Source organism: Pan troglodytes, chromosome 7 (assembly GCF_028858775.2).
Source record: "Pan troglodytes isolate AG18354 chromosome 7, NHGRI_mPanTro3-v2.0_pri, whole genome shotgun sequence".
NCBI lineage: Eukaryota > Metazoa > Chordata > Mammalia > Primates > Hominidae > Pan > Pan troglodytes.
The window spans coordinates 89,849,944-89,877,231 of NC_072405.2; positions in this window are offsets into that span (position 1 = coordinate 89,849,944).

Here is a 27,288-nt window from a genome sequence, read left to right on the forward strand (position 1 = left end):
TTCAAATATGCTTGTGCTGGTTGGGCTTCTTCAGATTTTGGGTTATCGCAGCTGACAGGGAATTAAAGATAAGGCAGACTAAAGAGAAAAAGGAAATGGATCTCTGAAGGCCTCATGGAAATCTCAGACATTGCTAATTGCTATTTAGGATAGAAAAGTGGCCTTGGCCCTCTGAGAAGAACCAGAACTCTAGGGTCTTCCCTGCTCATTTACATCTCTGCCTCTTTTTCTGTTTTAGAGGAAGAGAACTGAGGTCTCCCTTTCAGTGGTAATGGGATCATGTCTAGAGTGTGAGTAAAAGCCAGAATAGGAACGAAATTCTCCACATAGAAGTAGAAACATACCCCACTGGCACTCCCAGGGATCAGCTGTTGTCATTCAAATCTTTTGGAGCAGTATCTCTTTCTGGATTCTCAGTCCATAAGGTAGCATAAAAGTTTTTGGGCTCAGAGGGAGTCCACCATGAGACTGCCCTCTTGGAAGAATCCTGAGTGCCCACACATAATACCATGGAAGTCAGGCTGTGCTTTGCATGTGGTCATAAAGCATATTCTTTCACCTTGTTAGTAGGTCATGTGTTTTCATTTATTGCCCATATGATTCAGTCCTACAATAAGGACAGACATATGTTCCCAAATCAGCTAGGTCTGGAACTCTTGAGGGACTCTGCAGAAAGGCAGGGGTCGCTGGTCCCTGATGGCCATGTGGCTCTAGCGTAAGATATTTTCTGCATTTGGGGAGAGGAAAGAGAGGGGTAATGGGTGTCTTTCTTCAGCCTAAATTTGGACCTAACTCGTATAAATGGATAACTTGAGAGATAGGCTGATAACGTGTCTTTATCACAACTGTTGCTCCTCTAAATTATTCTAGTAAAGTTTTCTCATAAGTAAAGTTTCTCATAAATAGCACCCAAATTTATCTTCTCTTTGGAATTTACTGAACGCTTTTACATATTTCATGCTTTATCATATGCAGTTATATCTTACAGCTAAATTTAATGCATTCCAAGTTTTATATTCTTCATAAATATTTTAATTCAAATAAGTAAATTTCAAAGTGTTATGTTTCCACCAAGACTGAAAATATAACGTATTAATCATTTCTGATTTTACTAATGTTCTCTAAATATCATAAACAAAATTAAGATTATAAATCTTGGTTTAGGTTGCTATTTCCTAAAATGGTCTGGTTTATATTTGAGAAACTTAAAAAATTTCCTGAAAATATTTGGAAAAATAGTTCATTTCATCCACAAATTGCATCACCAATTGTGTATCTCCAATTATTCTGTTTTATCTACCTGATTTTTTACAGCCTAACTGCCTAATTTGTCATCTGTGGCCTGTCACAACTGATTACTTTAAATATCACTCTTTTGTTTCACCAGTTGGAAAAGCTTGTTTTGATTCTTATGCCAACTACTCTCTTTAGGGAGAGATATAAACAAGAGAATTACAAAATGAAAAAATGAAGTTTTTTTTTCCACTTTGGCTGGGAGAAATGTACACTTAATTAAGGTTCATAGGTTTTGGGCTCTCTCAGAAGGATCAAGTCTAGAAGGGAATTTAACCACTAATAAATTACCTCAGTATGAAATACTCCAAATTTTGCAAGATTATTCTAAATTTATTCTCATTAACAGGAAAATGAATAAGAAAACCCACCTATGGAAAATTTTAATTTCCCTAGAGAATGAATGTTTTTGGAGATGAAGCAATTGAAAAGACACTTTAGTAAAACAACAAAGAAACTGCTAATCCAACCTTACTCTTGTTTTATATTTCAGAGATTCTAGAAACTGAATAGGTTGTCTCCTACATTCTCTCAATTACTTGAAACTTACTTTTGAAAGGAAATATTAAAAGACTGTGCTGAATGCAGAAGTTACAATTATTTTCTGAGTTTTACCCTACAATTTTTTTAAACTAAAATATCAGCTAGAGAATTGGTATGGTTTAGGAAAATTATAACAAATTGAATGCACTTGGTTAATCCTCAGATGTTAGTTTATTAGGAACTATATTTACTAATCAAAGAAACATCTTCAAAACCCTGAATACTGCTGGATACCATTTGGCATATACTATGAAATACTTCAGGAACCAATGGTTCCTTAGGAGACTAATTGGCATCCTTAATTAGATGTCTTGTTCCTGATCAAAAAGGCTAGTTAATTTAGAAGCTATCTTGTCAAGTCTGCCTCCCTCTCAATATGAAGAGCTTTTGGTTCTATAAGCTTATTTTGTCTGCAGATGACATTTCCTTTTTCTATTTTTTTCAAGTTTTCCTCAAAATAAGGTCTTAGTGAGAGTGGTAAGCACCTCAGTGACTCAACATACCCTACTTCTTTTCCTGTTTGAGTCATTTTGAATCTTTCCTTGCAAGTACTAATAGAGCACCTACCATGTGGATACCATAGAGACGGACTCTTGTAGCGTTGTCCAGGCTGATCTCGAACTCCTGGCCTCAAGCAATCTTTCCACCTCAGTCTCCCAAAGTGCTGGGATTACAGGTGTAAGCCACTGTGCCCAGCCTCAAACTGTTGGTCACTTCTTTGCTCCCTTGACTTCTAAAATAGCACCCTTTCTTGATTCTATTACCCCTCTGAGCATTGTTCCTTAGGCTTCTATATTAGTCTTCTTCTGACAAGTTATTTAAATGTCAATAATGCCCAAAGGTTCTCTGACTCCTAGTTTTTCACTCCGTTTGCCCTCTCTAAGTGAACTCATTCAGTCCAATGATCTCAGATAAAATCTTCACCCCAACTCAATCATCTATTTGGGGCTTAAAGGCTGTAGAACATTTCCAACTCAGTCAACCTAAATAACTGTTGTAGGTTGAGTTCCCTGAAAAGCAGACTAAGAATTTGCACAAGCTTATGCCTTATTTGAAACCCACAATCCAGCCATTCCTAAATGCTTGCAGTCCTTATCAGACTACTCCATATCTCTATGCCTTTGATCATGATGCTCCTTCTGCCTGGAATATTCTTTCATCCCACTCACTTGCTACTTAAAAATCCCTATTCATTTAAGCCTTAGTTCAAGCAGGAACCCTCTATGAAATCTTCCCTGGCTGCCTTTATCCTTCTCAAGTCATCCTGTTCTTTATCTTTATTTATGGCTCTATCATGCCCCAACATATTGCTATCTTTATATCTATAATTCTTAATTATATTTTTTGTACCTAGGTCTATCTGTTCTATTGGTTGTATTCTCCTTGAAGGCAAAAATGGTGTCTGATTGATTTCTGAGGAGCATGAAAGAAAGAACATTAATTAATGATCAATGAAAAGATTGCTATACATAGGAGAGGAACTAGTTGCTAACAGATGGGATGAATCCGAGAAACAAACAACAAAACAAAAAAGCTTAGTTTTGCGACCTTCGTCAGCAATGCCAAACAACCTCGAGATAAAAGGGGAAGAGAATATGAAATACTCAGAGTGAAGAACTGAAAAGTTGGGTCATTGGAAGGATAAGGCATAGAGGAGACCGAGGCTCCCAGTGAGAACTTCACTGAAATGGCTCCCCATGGGGCAGTGGTCCCTAACATTTTTGGCACCAGGGACTGGTTTCATGGAAGACAATTTTTTCATGGGACAGGGTAAAGGATGGTTTCTGGAGGATTAAAGTGCCTTACATTTATTGTGCACTTTATTTCTATTGTTATTGCATTGTAATATATAAAGAAATAATAACTCACCATAATGTAGAATCAGTGGGAGCTCTGAGCTTATTTTCCTGCAACTAGGCGGTCTCATCTTAGGGTGATGGGAGACAGTGGCAGATCATCAGGCATTAGATTCTCACAAAAAGCATGTGATCTAGCTCCCTCACATGTGCAGTTCACAATAGGGTTCATTCTCCTCTGAGAATCAGATGCCGCCACTGATCTGACAGGAGGCAGAGCTTAGGCGGTAGTGCAAGCGATGGGGAGAGGCTGCAAATACAGATGAAGCTTCGCTTGCTCACAAGCTGTTCAGGACCTGCTGTGCAGCTCAGTTCCCTACAGCCTGGTAGCTGTCGGTGGCCTGGGGGTTGGGAACCCCTGCCACAGGGAATGGTCCATGTCCAAGGCAAATGTGCCATTAGTCTGCTGGATGAGCTGCCAAGACAGAGGTGCTCCAGGAACTGGAGGAGAAAGGTCAGAATCAATAATAGTGAGGCAGTGGAAAGGCAGGCAGGAAAAAAACATTTTAGAGCTTAAAATTTTGGAGATGAAGCAATTTTCAGTGATGACAAAGTCCAAAGCACAATCTTAAATGTTGGTAGCTTAAGGGGAGGGTCATGAAGATAAAGGTTGTTTCCACTGAAGAAATGGAAAATCTTTGATGTCAGGGATGGGATGTTGATTATTAGAGTGACTATATATCCTGGGTTCCTTGAGTCCATCCTGGGTGATGCATGCTGTTTCAGCACAATTATTAATAACATTTCTTTTTCTCTCAAACGTGTCCTTGTTTAGATGATGAATTATATGTTCACTCTAGTTCTTATTAACCTCCATGACAACATGATAATGCTTAGCGTAGCTAAGATGAACCTATTCTTCTGGACTTTGGAAGAAAAATCAGGCTGTCAAAATTAGAATTAAAATACAGTAGGGAATTCAAAGAAGAGCTATTGCAATTTACTGTGAGAAGATAATAATGAATGTATTTTTATTATAATGTACATCACAAAAAGAATTTTAAAAATTTACATTTATACATAATGCCATAGTTTTTCTGTAGTGTGGTTCTTTTTAGGTTTTTATGTTTAAAAGCATAAGATGAATTAAAACAAATTTAAAAATTATGTGACTAAATAATCTACCGTTAAAGGGGAACCTGTCGACTTGGAGATGTTCTGAAATATAATTGCAGCATTGTATAGGATAAAGAGCAGAAGACGAAATTAGAGGATCTAGGCCAGCTCTTTACCAGCTAACATGAAGATAACCACATTAATTATCCTCTCTAAGCCCATTTCCTCACTGGAAAAGTGGATAATAATAATCATCTGACCTCTCACAGGGGTTGTGGTGAGGACCAAATGAAATAATGGAAAATTTATTTAAAACTGTACTAATGTAAGCATACTAAATGTCCTTTCTCAAAACAAACAAACAAAAATTCTAGGTGAGTTATTAGTATTTTTGTTTTAAATTAACTTAAATATTTTATGTAATTATAGAGTTAACAAATAAATGTGTCACCATTTAATATATAAATAAATGAATTGCTCATGACTTACAAATTTATTTCATAAAAGGGAATGTGATGAACATTGAGAATAATGGGAAAGCACAGTTACCTTGTTAGAGATCTGTCTTTTCCTTTTACATGAAAAATAGAGTACTTAGTGAACCAAAGTTCTGATGAGAAAATGAGGTAATTTTTGGAGACAGAAATATCCAATTCATTCCTTTGTAAGTGTTTTACCCATAAAAACCCCAGCCTAGTCATCAGAAGGTCAACTGTTTTATAGATTAACTCACTCGACCCATGTCAGAGGTTAGGAACTCTCTGGTGAGAACAGCTGTGGGTTATTTGTCTTTCCACATCAAAAACTCAGGAGATTCTTTAGTAAATTAGGGAGGTATTAAGGGGATGAAATTAGTTCCTTGTATAAAGAAAGTTCATACCACAAAACTAGTTATAGTTTCCCTATAATGAAAATAGGAAGTATTAAAAATTAATTGGAGCAGTGAAGCCTCCTAGAGAATCTGTCACCAATGGTGAAACATGTAAGATTATTTGATTTTTTTATTATACTTAGGATATTTTATTCAAAGATTAAAAATATGACAAAAATCATATTTAAAACACCACATATAGATTTACATTGGAAAATTCTTCATTTTTCATGTAAAATACAGATTTTTCAGAGAGTAAACTCAACTTTATTAAAAAGTGACAACTTATTCTTTCACACAGTTTGCAGTAAGTTGCAGCCAAGAATAACAGGAAAAGAATAGAGACTTTTTGAAAATGATTATACTTTTGTAAGAAAAGAAATATATTTTAAATTCCACCTAAGGCCTAGGAGATCTGCTAGGCATATTATATGAATTATGACATTTAATTCTCATTTAGCAATTTATAAGGAGGTGGGGTAATTCCCACTTTCACTTTTTATTAAGGGCGGGTACAGCTAGGTTAAGTTAGAAGTGAGGGTAGGTAGAATTCTCAAGATTCTTGTCACCTTTCCCCCAATCCATTCCCCTGGTTATTTAATCAGACATTTATCTAGGTAGTGTTAGGGAGGGATTTTGCAGTTGTAATTAAAATCCCAAGTCAGTTGACCTTAAGATATGGAGATTATCCAAATGGGCCCAATCTAATCACAGGAGCCCTTTAAAAGGCAGATGCAGAAATCAAGAGACAGTCAAAGTGTGAGAAGCTTCCTTTTGCTGCTTTGAAGAGGGAGGGACCACGTGAGTGTGGGTGGCCTCTAGGAGCACAGCATGGACCTTAGTGGATAGCCAGAGAGTAAATGGGAGCCTTGGTCTTACAACCATAAGAAAGTGAATTCTTGGCTGACACCTGGATTTTGGCATGGGAGACCCTAAGCAGAGGACCCAGTTAAGCCATGCCAGACTTCTGAACTACAGACTTGTGAGATAATAAATGGGTGTTCTTTTAAGTTGCTAAATTTGGGGTATTTTGTTACGTCAGCAATAGAAAACTCATACAGAAGCTCAAAGTCATGGAGAAAGTAAGCAGTGGATCCAAGAAATAACCCATTCAGCGTAGAGTATTGTGATGAAAATAGATGAGAGCAAGACGAGCAGGTTGATTTGAAGAAATTTTGTTCATTAATTTTACGTTCATTCATTCATCTACCAAATATTTTTGACTACCTTGTATATGGCAAGCCTATTGCTGTAAGGTCTAGAGAGAAAAAATTCAGCCCCTTTCCTTAAAAAGTTCACAATTTAAGGGCTAGGGGCAGACAAGCAAATGGATCAGTGCAGTGCAGTGCAGTGCAGTGTGTCTCTTAACTACTATAAAGAAATAGGCTGAGCCGGATGTGGTGGTTCACACCTGTAATCCTAGCGCTTTGGGAAGCTGAGGTGGGAGGATCACTTAAGGCCAGGAGTTCAACACCAGGCTGGGCAAGAGAATGAGACACCTGTCTCTACAAAAAAATTAAAAAAATAATAGCAGGGTATGGTAGTATGTACCTGGGGGTCTCACTGTGTTGCCCAAGGCCAGCCTGGGCAACAGAGTGAGATCTCCAACTCTACAACAACAACAAAAAATTAGTGATGTGCGATGGTGCACACCTCAGCTACTTGGGAAGCTGAGACAGGAGGATCGCTTGAGCCCAGGAGTTCAAGGTTACAGCGAGCATGGTCACACCACTGTACTCCAGCCTGGGCAACAGAGCAAGACCCTGTCTCAAAACAAAAACAGAAACAAGATAGGCTAGAGGTTATAGTAGCACAGATGCTTTTAGTCTAATTTCTTACCATGTTGTCTGTGGTAGGCAGATAACGACTCCCCAAAGATGTCCTTGTTCTAACCCCCAGAACCTGTGAATAGATTATATTACATGAGAAAAGAAAATTAAGGATGCAGATGGAATTAATGTTGTTAACAAGCTGACTTTAAGATAGGGAGAGTTTACTGGATTATCCAGGTGGGTCCAATGTAATCACAAGAGTCCTTAAAAGTAGAAGAGGGAGGCAGATGAGAAAATCAGTAGGATGTGATGTGAGAAAAACTGGATGGATGGAGAAAAACAGCAATGGCTTTAAAGACAGAGGAATGGCCACAAGCCAAGGCATGTGGGAAGCTTCTAGAAACTGGAAAAGACAAGGGCATGGGTTCTTATGATTTAAAAATGGGAAAATATTTGAAGAGACACTTCACTAGAGAAAATACACAAATGGCCAATAAGGACATGAAAATATGTTTAATATCATTCATTATTAGGGAAATGCAAAATAAAACCATAATGAGATAGAATTATATACATAGAATGGCTAAAATAAAAACGATTAATTTCAATTGTAGGTGAGGATGTGGAGCAACTGTGATTCTCATATGTTGCTGGTGGGAATACAAAATGGTATAACCACTCTGGACATGGTTTGGAAGTTTCTTACAAGTTAAACACACACTTTCCACAGGCCAAGCAATCTGCCTCCTAGTATTTATTCGAGAGATGTAAATATACATGTCCAAACTGCGATCCAGATGTGAATGTTTACAGCAATTTTATTCATAATCAACCAAACTGGAAACAACCCATCAACTGCTAAATGGATAACAAGCTGTGGAACTCACAGAGTGGAATATCACTCAGGAATAAAAAGGAATAAACTATGGGCACACACAACAATATGAATGAGTCTTAAAAACGTTCTGCTAAGTGAAATGAGACAAATGACCACCTATTGTATGAGTCCATAAGGCATCCTAGGAAAGGCAAACTGTAGTGATGGAACGTATACTGGTGGTTTACAGGGGCTGGGGATGGGGGTGGTGATTGCAAAGGGGCTTGAGGAACTTTGGAGGATGATAAAAATATTAAGCATCTTGTTTGTGGTGGTGGTTACATAACTATATATATTTATACAGATTCATCTGTACACTTAAAAGATGAAATTTTATTGTATATAAATTACACCTCAGTAAACTTGACTTAAACTCCTCCCTCCCCTCAAAAGAAAATAGAGCATGTGGGCCGGGCGAGGTGGCTCATGCCTGTAATCCCAGCACTTTGGGAGGCTGAGGCAGGTGAATCGCCTGAGTTCAGGAGGTCGAGACCAGCCTGGCCAACGAGGTGAAACCACGTCTCTGCTAAAAATACAAAAATCAGCCAGGCTACTCAGGAGGCTGAGGTAGGAGAATCTCTTAAACCCGGGAGATGAAGATCGCAGTGAGCCGAGATTGTGCCATTGCCCTCCAGCCTGGGTGATAAGAGTGAAACTCCATCTCAAACAAAACAAAACCAAACAAACTAAAAAGAAAATAGAGCACATGGTTTAACTAAGGGACTGACCAACTTCCCAAATACAATCTTTCTCAAGAAAATATGGCTTCTTAAATACATAATGGCAGAAAACTCATACACGTGAGAAGCTTTACAATTACTGCTCATGCATTAAAATTCAGCTGTAGTGTACATTTCCTTGTCTGGTCTGTGGAATAAATGTGAAATTTAAGAAAGGATATTTTAATTAAATATAAGGACCCAGAGACGAAATAAGATAGTCTGAAAGAAAAGCAGGAAATGTTCTCACATCATCTTCTTGGAAAAAAAAGCACTCGGATAAACAGTTTGATGCACAGTGAATACTATATTGAGAATTACACAATAGTGTGCTGAAATGAGTATAATTTATCTCGCTCAACATTCAGGAATAGACTTTTAAAAGATTTTTTTACTAAAAAGAGAAACATTTTCAAGCCTCTAAAGTGCTCTAAGCTCCTCAGAGAAAAATGCTAAGTACAGGGTATTATTATTTCATGAGCTTTGGGCTTACTTTGACAGTCATTATAGTTGTTCCATTTATAATATGCTGGGACAGCTTCCATAAAGTGCATCTTTTGTATGTGCATTTGTAATTCATTAAAAGCTCACACTCATTTTGGGAAATGCCCTTTCAGAGATACGGGCATTGAAGTTGTGAGAAGGCAGCTACTTTGCCCAAATTACTTAGTGCCATCTGAGGGCACAGAGAGGGCCAGTCCCAACTGGAGCTCTTGGCATGATGTCTTCTGTTTCAAAATAGGGTCTCAGCAACTCTCTATGAATTATTTACATGAGAGAGATTTTTGAGAATTTCACTTTGCGGACAGCTCTTTTGAGGATATAATTTGGCAAGGAATTATCATCCTTGCCTCTGTTTCTATAAAGAGGCCTGAAGACTGTAATAGGAAAACCATTAGATTTGAAAAATGTAATTTTATTTTACTTACAAATTTTATAATCTACAGGAAAAAAAGCCCAATCCATTTCTTTGTTAATATCATTCAATTGCAGCATATTTCATTTGTAAATGCAGTATGCTTTCCACTATTTTAATAAGCATTTCTGCTGCTTCTCTTGGGGTTTTGTGATCGCAGTCAATAGCCATAAACTGTGAAGATGTAACAGGATGTTTCATCTCATTAAGATGCCACGCAGCCAGGATTCCTTCGTCTTCCTTCTTACATCTGATTTGTGCTCCTCAAATATGACCTTTAAGGCCTTCATTGCTTTGCAAACACATTGCGTGTCCCAAGGGCACATAATTAAGTAGGTCACATGCTTCCTATTACATATTAGTGCTTGCCTTTCAACATGCATTTCCTCTGTTCCACTGTGGGAAAATTCTCTTTTTCATAAAGCATTCTTGAATAAGTTCTTGGCACTTTCCATAGAAAAAATGTCCTTGATATATTGTGGGAATACTTAAGGTCATGTGGGATTTCGTCAGTCATGAGAATAATTGGTCTCACATTTTTTAAAGAGTAGAGTCCACTTACACTAATTGTAGTATTGCCTTAGGCTTGTATTTCTAGAGCATAAAAGAGCTCTCAAGGATAAGAGTTTCAGTTGTACCCTTTGCCAATTAAAGGATGTCAATAATTTTTGAATAATGCTCTCTATAAAATGTCACAATAAAAAATAAAACCGTTTCAAATGTATTTTGATAATCTTTGACATTAATAAATTGACTTGCATAAATGCATACGGACTTGGTCGAGTTTCTATTAATTCCTTTTGAAAATGGTATTTCCTATGCATGCTGTAGGATTTGGCAATCAAATAAATAAATATGCATGCGGTAATTGTTTATAATTTTGCTCTCATAATTTTAACAACTGAGTGTGAATTTTGAGCAACAAGATAAAATTTCATTTTGCTATGATTATTGTAAAAGATTTTAAAATATTTATTACAAGTAGATATTTTCTTTTTTCAAATTTATTTATTGAAATTAACAAATAAACTTGTATGTATTTAGTATAAGTAGATTTTGAAGAAAATCAGGATTAGTGGTTCTGTCCCTCCACCTCATATTATCCTTTGTAAACTCAGCAAATTTTCTCCACCCAAGTAATCAACTGGATTAATTCAAGATGAAGCATTTGTGCCCTAATTAACAGGCCCATTTAATTAAATTGGATTTCGTGACTACTGACTTCTTCCTCCTAGTGAGACTAATAAAGAGATAGCAACAAAACTCAATTGAGTTTCACATGAAGATTGTGTTAAGAAATCAATAGGAGATGGGATGGTAGCAATGAAGACTCAGAACCGTATAGAACAGTGCTTCCCAGATTTGACGAGTTTAAAAATCACCTGGAGATCCTGTTAAAACTGGAATTTCAATTCAGTCATCCTGGAGTGGGCCAGAGATTGATTCTTTGTTTCTAACGAGCCCTCAGGTGATGCTGAAGCTGTTTGGAGAGAGGAACCATGTTTTGAACAGCAAGTTCATAGACAAGTGTTGTATCACAGTTTACTATTTGTATAAGTACTATTGTTCAGTGCACAGTTCTGTGGGACCACTCAAGGATGAGCTGCCTCCTTTGGTTGTAAAAGAAGAAATACCTGAGGGAATTGTAGCAATGCATTGGGTTTCAAAATGTACCTTCCAGATTCAAATACAACTGTTTGGCTTCTCTCATCTTTGTCCCTTGCTGTTACTTTTGCACCAACCTAATAGGACTGTCCTGAACTACAGCTATTGACTTTAGGCAGGATGGCTGGTGTTGATTTTATTCTGAAATATATCATTGGGTGATAGTGACAAGTGGAAAGCATGGGCCTAAACATATTATGGACATAGTCACAAGGGGCGACTTACTTGGGGGAACACGGGTGTGGAGGTGGTGTCAGACTCTGCTCATGTCTGGGTGCTTGCTGGTGTGTGCTCATGTGTGGCTTACACCCTTAGTCAGGTGGATTTGCACTACAATGGACTTTTTACTTTTACTTTTTTTTTAGACCATGGAATGAAGCTTTCATTTTCAATATTCTTCATTATGAGGACCTGCTTTTTTTTTTTTTTTTTTTTTTTGAGACACGGTTTCACTCTGTCACCTAGACTGGAGTGCAGTGGCATGATCTCAGCTCACTGCAGCCTCAACCTCCCAGGCTCAAGTGATCCTCCCTCCTCAACCTCCCAAGTAGCTGGGACTACAGGCGTGTACTACCACACCTGGCTAACTTTTTATAGGGATGGGGTTTCACCATGTTGCCCAGGCTGGTCTTGAACTCCTGAGCTCAAGTCATCCACCCACCTCGACTTCCCAAAGTGCTGGGATTACAGGTGTGAGCCACCACTCCCAGCCAAAACCTCCTATTTAATATTTAAAAATTAAGGAATTTTATTATCCAACTAAAATTCATAATCAAGATCTTTGAATTTTTCTTTAATCTTAAGATTATCTACAGAAATTTGGAAACAAAACCAGTACAGTTATGAAAAGCATATTCTTCATTTAACTTATAGCCAGTAGTTTTTCTCTGCAGCCATAGTTTCAAAGCCTTTTGTTTTCTTTTTTTCTTCTTGAGCATCAAGCTGAGTATGCTTTATTGGATGGCCAAAGAGCAGAGAAGAAAAAGCATGGCTCACAAATCAACTTCTCAACTACTGAGGGCATTACAATATAGGGTTTCTCTAATGAAGGGGCTGGACATTAAAAGCGAAGGGAGAAATATTTATGTCTTTCTTGGAAATAGGTGGTGAATTTCTCAGAACCAGAGTGCCACCTTCCTGTTTGTCCTTTATAGTTTTTTCTGGTCATTTTATGACAATTATCAACTGTCATGGTGCTGGTGAGAGTGTCATTTAGCATGGAAATGAGATTATAATGAAGCCTGAGGTCTTTTTAAAGTTGTTCAGCTGACTATCTTGGTTGTAACTAGTCTCAGGTGGTCTGGTTACAAAGGTAACTTTTCACCGCAGGCATCTTACTGCTTTTTATTTTTTTATTTCAATAGTTTTTGGGGAACCAGTGGTGTTTGGTTACATGGATAAGTTCTTTAGTGGTGATTTCTGAGACGTTGGTGCACCCATCATCTGAGCAATGTACACTGTACCTAATGTGTAGTCTTTTATTCCTCACCCCCTCTTCTTCCCCCCTCCCCCAAGTCCCCAAAGTCCATCATATCATTCTTATACCTCTGTGTCCTCATAGCTTAGCTCCCACTTATAAATGAGAACAAATGATGTTTGGTTGTCCATTCCTGAGTTATTTCAGTTAGAATAATGGTCTCCAACTCCATCCAGGTTGCTGCAAATGCCATTTTTTCATTCCTATTTATGGCTGAGTAGTATTCCATGCTGTGTGTATATATATCTATATATATATCTATATATATGACATTTTATTCATCCACTCGTTGGTTGATGGGCATTTAGACTGCTTCCATATTTTTGGAATTGTGCTGCTATAAACATATGTGTGCAAGTGTCTTTTTTCGTACAATGACTTCTTTTTCTTTGGGTACTCAGTAGTGGGATTGCTGGATCAAATGGTAGTTCTACTTTTAGTCCTTTAAGGAATCTCCAAACTGTTTTCCATAGTGATTGTACTACTTTACATTCCCACCAGCAGTGTAAAAGTGTTCCCTTTTCACCATGTCCACGCCAACGTCTGTCATTTTTTGATTATGGCCATTCTTGCAGGGGTAAAGTGGTATATTCTTGTGGTTTTGATTTACATTTACCTGATAACTAGTGATGTTGAACATTTTTTCATATGTTTGTTGGACATTTGCATATCTTCTTTTGAGAATTGTCTGTTCGTGTCCTTTACCCACTTTTTGATGGGATTATTTGTTTTTTCTTGCTGATTTGTTTGAGTTCCTTGTAGATTCTGAATATTAGTTTTTGTTGGATGCATAGATTGTGAAGATTTTCTCCCACTCTGTGGGTTGTCTGTTTACTTTACTGATTATTTCTTTCGCTGTAGAGAAGCTTTTTAGTTTAATTAGGTCCCATCTATTTATTTCTGTTTTTGTTGCATTTGTTTTTGGGTTTTTGATCATGAACTCTTTTCCTAAGCCAATATTTAGAAGAGTTTTTCCAAAGTTATTTTCTAGAATTTTTAGGGTTTCAGGTCTTAGATTTAAGTCTTCAATCCATCTTGAGTTGATTTTTGTATAAGGTGAGAGATGAAGATCCAGTTTCATTTTTCTACATGTGGCTTGCCAAATATCCTAGCATCATTTGTTGAATAGGGTGTCATTTCCCCACTTTATGTTTTTGTTTGCTTTGCTGAAGATCAGTTGGCTGTAAGTATTCAGCTTTATTTCTGGGTCCTCTATTCTGTTCCATTGGTCTATGTGCCTATTTTTATATCAGTAACATGCTGTTTTGGTAACTATAGCCTTGTGATATAATTTGAAGTTGGGTAATGTGATTCCCCCAGATTTGTTCTTTTGCTTAGTCTTGCTTTGGCTATGTGGGCTCTTTTTTGGTTCCATATAAATTTCAGGAATTTTTTTCTAGTTCTGTGAAGAATGATGGTGGTATTTTGATGGGAATTACATTGAATCTGTAGATTGCTTTTGGCAGTATGGTCATTTTTACAATACTGATTTTACCTATCCATGAGCATGGGATATGTTTCCATTTGTTTGTGTCATCTATGATTTATTTCAGCAGTGTTTTGTAGTTTTTCTTGTAGAAGTCTTTCACCTCCTTGGTTAGGTATATTCCTAAGTATTTTATTTTTTGCAGCTGTTGTAAAGGGAATTGAGTTCTTGATTTGATTATCAGCTTGGTGCCTGTTGGTGGATAGCAGTGCTACTGATTTGTGAACATTGATTTTGTATCCTGAAACTTTACTGAATTCATTGATCAGATCTAGGAGGATTTTGGATGAGTCTTTAGGGTTTTCTAGGTATATGATCATATCATTGGCGATCAGCGACAGTTTGACTTCTTTTTTACTTATTTGGATGACCTTTGTTTCCTTCTCTGGTCTGATTGCTCTGGCTAGGACTTCCAGTACCATGTTGAATAGCAGTGGTGAAAGTGGGCATCCTTGTCTTGTTCCAGTTCTCAGGAGGAATGCTTTCAACTTTTTCCCATTCAGTATAATGTTAGCTGTGGGTTTGTCACATATGGCTTTTATTATCTTGAGGTATGTCCCTTCTATGCCAATTTTGCTGAAGGTTTTTTTTTATTTTTATTTTTTGAGATGGAGTCTCACTCTGTCACCTAGGCTGACATGCAGTGGAAGTGATCTTGGCCCACTGCAACCTCTGTCTCCTGGGTTCTAGTGATTCTTCTGCCTCAGCCTCCTGAGTAGCTGGGATTACAGGTGCCCACCACCATGCCCCAGCTAATTTTTGTATTTTTAGTATAGACAGGATTTCAACATGTTGGCCAGGATGGTCTTGAAGTCCTGACCTCAGGTGATCCATTACCTTGGCCTCCCAAAGTGCTGTGATTACAGGTGTGAGCCACTGCACCCAGCCCTGCTGAGGGTTTTAATCATAAAGGATGCTGGATTTTGTCAAATGCCTTTTCTGCATCAATTGAGATTATCATGTGATTTTTGTTTTTAATTCTATTTATGTGAGGTATCACATTCATTGACTTGCATGTGTTAAAGCATCTCTGCATCACTAGTATGAAACCTACTTGAACATGGTGGATTATCTTTTTGATATGCTGTTGGATTCAGTTAGCTACTATTTTGTTGAGGATTTTTACATCTATGTGCCTCAGGGATATTGGTCTGTAGTTTTCTTTTTTGTTATGTCCTCTTCTGGTTTTGGTATTAGGGTAAATACTGGCTTCATAGAATGATTTAGGGAGGATTCCCTCTTTTGGAATAGTTTCAGTAAGATTGGTACCAATTCTCCTTCGAATGTCTGGTAGAATTCAGCTGTGAATCCATCTGGTCCTGGACATTTTTTCTTGGCAATTTTTAAAAAATTACTGTTTCAATCTTGCCATTTGTTATTGGTCTGTTCAGAGTTTCTATTTCTTCCTGATTTAATCTAGGAGGGCTGTATATTTCCAATAATTTATCCATCTCTAGATTTTGTAGGTTGTGCACATAAAGGTGTTCATAGAAGACTTGAATGATCTTTTGTATTTCTGTGGTATCAGTTGTAATATCTCCCATTTCATTTCCAATTGAGCTTATTTGGATCTCCTTCCTTCTTTTCTTAGTTGATCTTTCTAATGGTCTATCAATTTTGTTTATCCTTTCAAAGAATCAGCTTTTTGTTTTATTTATCTTTTGTACATTTTTTGTTTGTTTCAGTTTCATTTAGTTCTGCTCTGATTTTTGTTATTTCTTTTCTTCTACTTGGTTTGGATTTGGTTTGTTCTTGTTTCTCTAGTTCCTTGAAGTGTGACCTTGGATTGTATATTTGTGCTTAATTAGACTTCTCGATGTATTCATTTAATGTTATGAACTTTCCTCTTAGCATCACTTTTGCTGTATCCTAGAGGTTTTGATCAGCTATGTCACTACTATCATTCAGTTCAAAGAAGTTTAAAATTTCCATATTGATTTCATTGTTGACCTAAAGATATTTCAAGAGCAGATTATTTAATTTCCATGTATTTGTATAGTTTTGAGCATTCCTTTTGGAGTTAATTTCCAGTTTTAATCCACTGTGTTTAGAGAGGGTAATTGATATATTTTTGATTTTCTTAAATTTATTGAGACTTGTTTTGTGGCCTGTCATACAGTCTATCTTGGAGAATGTTTCATGTGCTGATGAAAAAAATGTATATTCTGCAGTTGTTGAGTAGAATGTTCTGTAAATATCTGTTAAGTCCATTTATTGTAGGGTATAGTTTAACTCCATTGTTTCTTTGTTGACTTTCTGTCTTGACGATCTGTCCAGTGCTGTCTGTGGACTATTGAAGTCCCCCCACTATTATTGTGTTGACATCTATGCCATTTCTTAGGTCCAGTAGTAACTGTTTTATAAATTTGAGAGCTCCAGTTTTAGGTGCACATATATTTAGGATTGTGATATTTTCCTGTTAGACCAGTCCTTTTATTATTATATAATGTCCCTCTTTGTCATTTTTAACTGCTGTTGCTTTAGAGTCTGTTTTGTCTGATATAAGAATAGCTACTCATACTGGCTTTTGGTATCCATTTGCATGGAATATCTTTTTTCACCTCTTTACCTTAAGTTTATGTGAGCCTTTATGTGTTACTTGAGTTGAAGACAGCAGATACTTGGTTTGTGGATTTTAATCCATCTGTATCTTTTAAGTGGAGCATTTAGGCCATTTACATTTAATGTTAGTATGGATATGTGAGGTACTGTTTTATTTATCATGATACTTGTTGCCTGATTGCCTGAATACCTTTTTTTCATTGTGTTATTGTTTTATAGGCTCCACTAAAAATACAAAAAAAATCAGCCAGGCATGGTGGCGAGTGCCTGTAGTCCCAACTACTTGGGAGGCTGAGGCACGAGAATTGCTTGAATCCAGGGGGCGGAGGTTGCAGTGAGCTGAGATTGCACCACTGCACTCCAGCCTGGGTGGCAGAGTGAGACTTAGTCTCAAAAAAAAAAAAAAAAAATTCTATTTTGGTGTATTTCAAGATTTTGTTTCAAGATTTAGAACTCCTTTTAGCATGTCTTGTAGTGTTGGCTTGGTAGTGGTGAATTCTCTCAGCATTTGTTTGTCTGAAAAAGATTTTCTTTCTCCTTCATTTATAAAGCTTAGTGTTGCTGGATATAAAATTCTTGGCTAACAATGATTTTGTTTGAGGAGGCTAAAGATAGGACCCCCATCCCTTCTGGCTTGTAGGGTTTCTACTGAGAAGTCTGCTGCTAATCTGATAGGTTTTCCTTTATAGATTGCCTGATGCTTTTGCCTCACAGCTCTTCATATTCTTTCATTTGTCTTGACTTTGGTTAACCTGATGACTCTGCCTAGGTGATGATCTTTTTGTGATGAATTTGCCAGGTGTTCTTTGAGCTTCTTTTATTTGGATGTCTAGGTCTCCAACGAGGCCAGGAAGTTTTCCTCAATTATATCCTCAAATAAGTTTTCCAAGCTTTTAGATTTCTCTTCGTCCTTAGGAACACCAATTATTTTAAGTTTAGTCATTTAATGTAATCCCAAATTTCTTGGAGGCTCTGTTCATTTTTTAAAAAAAATTTTTTTTCTTTGTCTTTGTTGGATTGGGTTAATTTGAAAGCCTTTCTTCAAACTCTGAAGTTCTTTCTTCTGTTTGTTCTAGCCTATTGTTGAAACTTTTCAGTGCATTTTATATATCTCTAAGTGTGTTTTTCATTTCCAGATGTTGTGATTGTTTTTTCTTTATGATATCTAATTCTCTGGAGAATTTTTCATCCATATACTGTATGGTTTTTTAAACTTGTTTAAGTTGTTTTTCACTTTTCTCTAGTATCTCCTTGAGTAGCTTAATAATCAACCTTCTGAATTCTTTATCTGGCAATTCAGAGATTTCTTTTTGGTTTGGATACATTGCTCAGGAGCTAGTGTGATCTTTTGAGGGATGTTTATAGAACCTTATTTTGTCATACTACCAGAATTACTTTCCTGATTTCTTCTCATTTGGGTAGACTATTTCAGTGGAAAGATCTGGAATTCAAAGGCTGCTGTTCAGATTCCTATGTCCCATGGGGTGATTCTTTGATGTGGTGCTCTCCCATTTCCCCTATGGATGGCGCTTCCTGAGAGCCAGACTGCAGTGATTGTTATTGCTCTTCTGGAGTTAGCCACCCAATGAGGTTACCAGGCTCTGGGCTGGTGCTGGAGAATGTCTACAAAGAGTCCTGTGATGTGATCTGTCTTCAGTTCTCTCAGCCCTGGATACCAGCACTTGCTCTGGTGGAGGTGGCAGGAAAGTGAAGTAAACTCTGTGTGAGTCCTTGGTTGTAGATATGTTTAGTGTGCTGGCTTTCTTGAATGCTGGCTATGCCAGCAGCAAAGTTATCATGTGGACAGACTCAGGACCTCTGGTGATCCAGGATGCTGCAGGCAGTGGAATTAGCTGTAGTTTTCTCCTTTCTGGGAGCAGGGTTATTCTGTCATGAATTGCTGTGATGACCTGGGTTGGTTGGGCTCCAGCCAGGAGGTGGCGCTTTCAAGAGAGCACCAGCTGTGGTAGTAGAAGGGGGATGTAAGCTTGCCCTAAGCTGGGCAGGGTAAGTATTTGGGTTTCTCAATAGGAGGGGCCATAAAGCTCCTAAGAGTTTATGTCTTTTGTGTTTGGCTACCAGGTGGATAGGGAAATATCAGGTGGGGGCAGGGTTAGGTGGGTCTGAGCTTAGACTGACCTTGTGCAGGGCTTGCTGCAACCATTGTGGGAGATGGGAAGTTGGTTCTCAGGTCAATGGGGTTATTCTCCAGAAGGGATTATGACTGTCTCTGCTGGGCCATATAGTTCACTAGGGAAGTAGGGGGGAAAGCTGGTAGCAATAGACCTCACCCAGCTCCCACACAGTTGGTGAAGCCGGTCTCACTCCCTCAGTGTCCCACTAACAGCACGAAGTTTAGATCCAGGCAGCCTGCGCATGGGACTCAGACCTTGCTCCAGGTTATATGCTTCCTTGCTGAGGAAGCAAGCATGACTTTTGGGCCTGGTCCCTCCCTGTCTGCCCATGATGTCAGCAGCAGCTCCTGTGCTTGTATATGTAGCAGTTCTCATTCACCCCCTGGATTCTGCTCAAGAAAACTTGTGCCCATTTGAACATTATTAGGAAGCTCAGTTGGGAGCTTCTTTCACCCTGTGACTCCTCCCTGATTCTGTTGGCTTCCTTCCCCTAAGGCCCCTGTGAAATATAGTCAGGGATGGCTTCCCTGGGATTGAGCTGGGGACTGGGACTGCCTACAAGGCTCTTTCTGCAGCCGCTTCTGCTTTTATGTTTCATGTGGCTCCCTAAATCCTTTTTAGCTCTGCATAAGTTTAGCTCTTTCTCCTGTGACCTGGATTTTCAGGTTCCCCAGTGAGGATGTGTGTTCAGAGGCAGGATTTCCCCCTCTCACACTTTGGGAACTCACAGTTTTTCCCTGTGTCATGAAATTTGCAGTGGCATGCCACTTCTTTCAAAGGATTTGTGAATGCATTTGTATTTTCTGGTATATTCCTGTGGTGGTTCTTTGAGCAAAAGTTCATGGTGTGAGTCTCCACATGCAGTTCTGTCCATACATGTGGGAGGTGCACATTAGCCTTGTCTCCTATCCACCATCTTCCTTCCTTGCCTGGAGCGACTTAAGTTAATCTGACTGATGAATCTCTTCCTTCGTCACACCACATTTATAGGTACTTCTGTTTTTCTCTTTCAGGATGACTGATTCCTTGTGAAGAGTAGAGAGCCAGGAAAAACTGGAGATTTTGGGCTTATACAGAATCCAGAAATGGAAGGCTCCTGAAAATTAATATTTTAAAAATAAGAAATAAGGGGTGCTTGACTTTTCCTTAACATAATAAATGATGAGGAACTGACAAAAGAATTCGAAGATTCTATTTCAAAGATTCTTATGAACACCTCAAGATAGTTTTTTGTTTCTATTTATATTCTTTGGCTGGGTGATGTTTCCTTATAAATATTAAAACAGCAAAGGCAATAGTAATACGTAAAATCTTGGCAAGTCCACGAAGATTCTGCCACCAACAGATTTCCATGTTTTCTGATTTTTTTATTTTGAGACAGGGTCTCACTCTGTCACTCAGGCTAGAGTGCAGTGGCATAATCATGGTTCACTGCAGCCTTGACTTCCTGGGATCAGCCTTCCAAGTAGCTGGGACTACTGGCCCACACCACTACACTGAGCTATTTTCTTAATTGTTATTTTTTGTAGAGTCAGGGTCTCACAGTGTTGTCCAGGCTAGTCACAAACTCCTGGGCTCAAGCAAGTCTCCTGCCTCGGCTTCCCAAAGTGCTGGCATTACTGCTGTGAGCCACTGCACCTGGCTGATTTTCGTGTTTGGAAATAACAAACCAATGTCCCATCTGTGATGTGTCCTCCATGACTCATTTCCTTTTCTTCCTAGGCACTCAACTGTCAGCTTTTCCCTCCCTCCATTCCTGTTCACTGTGGCCACGTGACTGAGTTAGCTAATGGAATGTGGGAAGAAATGTGTTTCTTCTCTAAGGCTGTCTCATAAAAACTTGCCCACAAGTCTACACATGCCCCTTTCCCTCTTGTGATTTACTGGAGAGGACAAGAAGATCAGGAGAAGGGAGGAGCCACAATGGAAGAAGCCTCAGTCCATGAAGGATGTGGCAGAAAGCTGCCTGGAAAGGAAACTCAACATTGGACTGCAACGTTAGAGAAAACGGAATGCACATTTTGTGTTTGTTTGTAATGCAGTAAACCTACACTGTGTAGCACAGGTGGAAAATCGGAATTCAATCTAGTTTTGATGCCTACTGTCCACTGGGGAGCAGGACCAAATTTTCATCTTTGAATATTGGATACCTTGCCTTATTAGGTGGATCATAAACCTTTGCCCAAGAGAATTTGGTGCTACTATCCAGATCCTGTTCCTTGTCCTGAGCCAGCCCAAAGGATAACAAGCTAAGAACCCATGTCCTGCTCAGACCTGTATCCAGAAAGAAATAGAGCTGTTTCATATTTTTAAAAAATTTATCATGTACTTGTCTATACCTATTGCTAAGGAACGTTGTAGACTAGGGGTCTGAATGAATTTGCCTGTTAATATTTTTCTTGAATAACTTTCTTCTGTTGCAATCTAAAAGATATTTTTATTTAGCATCAAGAAAAGGGCTGTCATCACTGTCTCAGCCCACTTTGCGTTGCTATAAGAGAACACCTGAGACTGGGTAATTTACAAAGAACAGAGATTTATTTATGTCAGTTCTGGAAGCTAGGAAGTCTAACATGAAGGTGCCGGTAGGTTTGTTGTCTGGTAAGTGCCTGGTCTCTGCTTCCAAGACCGCGCCTTAAATGCTGCATCCTCTTGAGGGAAGAAACACTGGTCTCTGTGTGGCAGAAGAGCCAAAGGAGAGCAAAAGTGGAGAAGGATGCACCCTTTTATAAGGGCACTAATCCCATCCATGAGGGTGAAGCCCTCATGCTAATCACCTCTTTAAAATCCTACCTCTTAATACTGTTACAATGACAATTACATTTCAACATGAGTTTTCGAGGGGACAAACATTCAAACCATAGCAATCACTTATTTGGAAACGGCATCTGTTTAATGGCTAGGAAGCAGGAGAAAAGGATTCTTTGTACACTAAAACATACATCGGGCTTAGTTTTTTTCTCCAAGAAATTTGTACTTTCTGAGAATAGAGGGGGAATTATCTTCTATGATCGCTTCAAGAATCTGCTCTTCATTCTAAAGAAGTCGTGATAATATGTAGAATCCTTCTGTTTCTTGAGGGCTCACACTCTGGGCTAGGTAGGCTACCTACAGAAGGACTTTTTATTTGCAGACTATTTTTTTTTTGGCTACATCAAAATGATGATGTGATCAGTTATCAAACAATACTTAAGTTCCTAATTCATTGCATAAGGTATCTAAGAAGACAGTGCATAGATACTCAAATAGCAATAGTTCCTGCTTTTTGTAAACCTGTTCTGCAGACAAAAACTACTAATGCACACTTAAAAAAACACACACACACAATAAAACCACACAGGTGTCAAATATAGAGTAGATGGCAACACTTAAAAAGAAAAAAAATCTTTTGTGTGGGAGGATGAAAGCATACTGAGAGCATGTCCCAAAGAATAGAGGCAACAAATCTTTTTTAGTCCTGCTATTTCTCTTTAAGAATTCTTCATCCAGAGGCTCTGTGAAGGCTGCATCGTGGTCACTGTAGGTGTCCATGGGATATTGACATGAGGGTTGCCTTTATGGAACAGAGTAAATGGCAGTTTCATCCTTCTGGATCAGCCCCAAAACCTCAGAGTCATCCTCAAGTTCTCTCATCCTCTCACATTTGTACTCAGTCTGTCAGGAAATCTTGTTGGCTATACCTTTAAAACATCTCTCTCACCTACGCACTCTCCCACCTTGACTGATACAAGCCTAAACTAAGCACCATCAGGTCTTGCTTTGATGACTGCAATAGCTTCCTAACTGGTCTCCCTGCTTCAAGCACTTGCCTTTCTACATTCTGTTTTCCTTTCAGAAGCCATGGTAATCCTCTTAAATTATGTCACTCCTCAGTTAAATTCTGCAGTGACTTCCCAAGTTAGAGTAGTCTATTGTCATCTGTAATGGTACATGATGTGGCCCCTGGACCTCTACAACTTCATCTTCTGGCACTTTCCTTATTGCCTACTTCATTCCAGCTATACTGGCTGTCCTTCCTGCTTCTCTGCGAACACACGGAGCATGCCCTTTGTCAGGGCTTTGTACCTGCTGCTTTAATGCTCTCCCTGCTGTGTATTCCTTAAGAAATGATAACTGCTATAGTGAGTAGATCTAGAATTCTAGGATGCCTCAAACACAGTGGACATCTTTTTTGTCATGTAAAGTGTTGGGCAGGTGGACAGCTCCATGGGGAGTCCTTCCCCATGATGTCATACCCAGAGCCTGAGATTGTAACTTTATTCAGAAAAAAAGATTTTTGCCCAGGTAATTAAGTTAAGGATCTTGAGATGAGATCATCTTGGATTACCTAGATGGATCCTATATCCAGTGCCAAGTCCTGATAGGAGAATGGAGGGGAGAAGACACAGTGGGGAAGGCCACACGCAGGAGGCAGAGCTTAGAGTTATGCAGTCACAGTCAAGGAACTCCTGCAGCCATCAGGAGCTGGAAGAGGGAAGGAAGGACTATCCCCTGGAGCCTTTAGAGGGATCAGCAGCCCTACCAGCCACACCTTGATTTTGAACTTCTGGCTTCCAGAACTATGAGAGAATAAATTTCTATTGTTGTAAACCACCCAATGTATAGTAATTTGTTACATCAGCTCTGGAAAACTAATACATCTCCCCTACTATAAGCTTCTGGAGGGTAGAGATTTTGTTTCATTTATTATCCTATTTTCAGTGCAGAGAACACTGCCTGACATGTAAATACTTGTTGAATAAATGAGTGAGTAGAAACATGGAAATGCATCTCCGGCTTACTCAGAAGATGAAATTTTTTTTAAATAGCTTTTACAGTCATTATGAAATTGCCTGCCCCGGAGGACCATTTTTGTTTTTCTGGTTTATCCTCCTTCTGAGACAGTACATGTGGTGCTTAAGAGCTGAGGCTCTGAACTTTGACAGACTTGGAGTAAAACTTCAGCCATGGAATCACTGACAAGTGTGATATTGGACAAGTTAATTAATATTCCTAAGCCTCAATTTCTATATTTGTTAAAATAGGCCACTCACATAAGATTGGTGGGAGGATTAAATGAGATAGTAGATACACAATCCACTCATTGTTTACTGCTTGACCACATAAATTCATAGTAAATTCATATGATAATAATGATAATGATAATTACTTAGGATTTATAAGGAATGCCTAAAATTTTACAGACTCAATTATTTTTTTCATCTTGAATTCCTTTAAAATAACATTCATTGATTGTAACATTTCTTTACTAAGAATTTCAATCAAGTAAGCCCTTTCTATCCACAAAATACCCTACTGTAGTGTTTTAGGATTTGCAGAATTACTTTTATGTAACCCATATAAGCCATGATAATGTCATATTAAATATGGACACATTGCTGTGAATTCCAAGTTATAAAATGAAATCAACCCAGCCTGAGCAGCCCGCCACACCCCTGTCTCTTGCTTCTCTGCCTTTGGGTTTGCTGTGCTCATTGCTATCTCATGAAAAGAAATGATCTCCTTGCTGTTTATGTTGTGATTTAGTGCTTAAGTATCACATATTGATATTGTGTTCCACTCAGAGAGACAACTTTTCAAAAACATAATCACCAATTTGCATATATTAGCATACAGTTGGCATAACAAACAAAAATTCATAAACTACTACATCACTACAGCAAATAAATAGATATATAAATAAACCTGAAAGAAGATCTTTACAAATATGAAGAGGTGACAGGATACAATTTTGAAGTGTTGCTAAACGAGGAGTGAGGAAGGTGGTATCTCTTTAGAAGGCACGATAAGTGGTCTTGATCACTTTCATTATTTTGTTCACTGAACATAAAAATATTTATTAGACTTTCATTAATTCACTCTCGGCCTCACTCAGTCTCTTTCATTCTCATATAAAGTCCTACATTTCTCAATGGCAAGGTAATGTAATCGTTGGGTTTGGAGACAGAATATATGGCACTTAATCTGAAGGCCTGACTCTGGCCAAGGAAATCTTACCTGCTCCACCTCGTGAGCACTCTCCAGCCCCAAGCTCTGTCTCAGCAGCTTCCTTTCTGTTTTTCAGAGTTAGTTCAACATAGAACCTTTGACCCCACTGCTTCCCTTCTTCCTTGGCATCAGGATGCATTTTCCTAGATCTTTTTTTTTTTTCTTGCAACAGGGTCTCGTTCTGTCATCCACGCTGGAGTGCAGTTATGTGATCACAGCTCACTGCAGCCTTGAACTCCTGGGCTCAAGTGATCCTCCATCCTCAGCCTCCCTAGTAGCTGGGGCTCAGGCATGTGCCAGCATACTTGGCTAATTTTTTGTTTTTTTATTTTTAGTAGAGACAAGGTCTTGCTGTGTTGTCCAGGATGGTCTCAAACTTCTGGGCTCAAGCAATCCTCCTGCCTCAGCCTCCCAAAGTGCTGGGATTACAGGCATGAGCCATGGCACCCAGCCCCAGGTATTTATTTGGCCAGCTTCTTCAGAGAGGCTTCCGTAGATTCCTGCTCACCCATCATCTTGGTTTCATTCTTTGCCCAGCATTAATATTGCTCTTGGTGTGTGTGTATGTTTGCGTGTATGTATGTGTGTGTGTGCATGTGTTTGCCCATTCATAGGTGAACTGGGTATATCCCCACCCTATTAAAAAATAAGATCTTGCCAGGTGCAGTGGCTCATGCCTGTAATCCCAGCACTTTGGAAGGTCGAGGCGGGTGGATCACCAGAGGTCGGGAGTTCAAGACCAGCCTAACCAATATGGAGAAACCCCGTCACTATTAAAAATACAAAAATTAGCCAGGTGTGGTGGCACATGCCTGTAATCCCAGCTACTCTGGAGGCTGAGGCAGGAGAATCGCTTGAACCCAGTAGGTGGAGGTTGCGGTGAGCTGAGATTGCACCATTGCACTCCAGCCTGGGCAACAAGAGCAAAACTCCATCTCAATAAATAAATAAATAAATAAGATCCATAAAAAGAAGACTCTGTCATGTTCCCAGCTGTATACCCAGTGTTTACAATACTTCCTAGTACCTAGTAGATGCTCAGTAAATACATACTAAATATAATCAATGCAAAAACTTTCCCTATGTTTATTTTATAGATAATTTCTCTTCTCAGTCGTAGGTAGTACAAATTCTGACTTCCAAATTCCAAATTCTGTCAGAGATATTCCAAATTCTGACTTCTGGAACTGCAGAAAAACACACAACATTAGCATGTAATATTTAGCGAGGGAATACTACTACCAGTAACACTACACACAGGTGTTGGCCAGTAAGGTAGATAGGGTATAATTGGAGAGCATTTGGTGAGGAGATTCAGTAATGTGAAGGTTGTCTTGCTACCAGCATCTCTTGCACTTTTGCATTCCAGAGGGAGAAGCATAGGCAGAGAAACCCTGACAAAGAATAGCCAAGGACTGCTTTATTATTAGCATTGACGGCACCTCAGATCACAATGGAAGTTTGCTGGTAAAACACACCAGAGTAAGAAGAGTCCCCTGGCCTGAGATGTGTGTGGGAGTGGTGGCAGCATCTGACAGCTTTCTCTACTCAGGCTCAGATAAAATCTTGGAATGTTATTATTCTTCGGGTAACAACATGATACAAATTATAGTAAATGCATGAAATGCAGAGCTATGGGTCATTGGCTGAGGCACCTTCCATACGGTGAGGCTCCTGGGTCTTTTATTATTCCAGACATGGGGATTTAGAAAGAAGAACCACACCCAGTAAGTGTGTCTCTGTATAAACTATGGGGAGGACTCTCAAGAAGTTAAACATATACTTACAAGATGACCTAGCACACACACTCCTAGAGTTTACCCAAGATAAATGAAAACATGTGTTCACACAGACTTGTATTTGAATGTTCCTTGTAGCTTTATTCATAATAGCTAAAAACTAAAATCAAAACAATGTTTAGTGCTGGTGAAGGGATAAGCAAATTGTAGTATATCCATACAATGGAATATTACTCAGCAATTAAAAACTCCATCGAAATATACAGTATCATGGATGACTCTTAAAAAGCATTATATTGAATGAAAGAAGACAGATAAAAAAGACTACTTACA